Genomic DNA, 209 nt, shown 5'->3' with positions numbered 1-209 from the left:
ATTTAAAAGCATTGTTAGATTTTCCTGTCACAGGATTGCTTGCAGTGTTAACACTTGAAAGCCTCTGCATACCCTGCAATTTTTTGTAGCAACTCCACAGAGGCTGGAATAAAGGAAGGAGCGTCTGCATGCACATATACACACACACGCGAACTCCCAGGTGTAGGAGAACCAAAATATTGGAAATTAAAAATATGCTACCTTAATTT

The sequence above is a fragment of the Gavialis gangeticus genome, unplaced genomic scaffold (genome assembly GCF_001723915.1).
Source record: "Gavialis gangeticus isolate Ggan-Ray unplaced genomic scaffold, GavGan_comp1, whole genome shotgun sequence".
Taxonomy (NCBI): domain Eukaryota; kingdom Metazoa; phylum Chordata; order Crocodylia; family Gavialidae; genus Gavialis; species Gavialis gangeticus.
The sequence above is the reverse complement of the archived record's forward strand: the minus strand, read 5'-3'. Positions refer to the sequence as shown.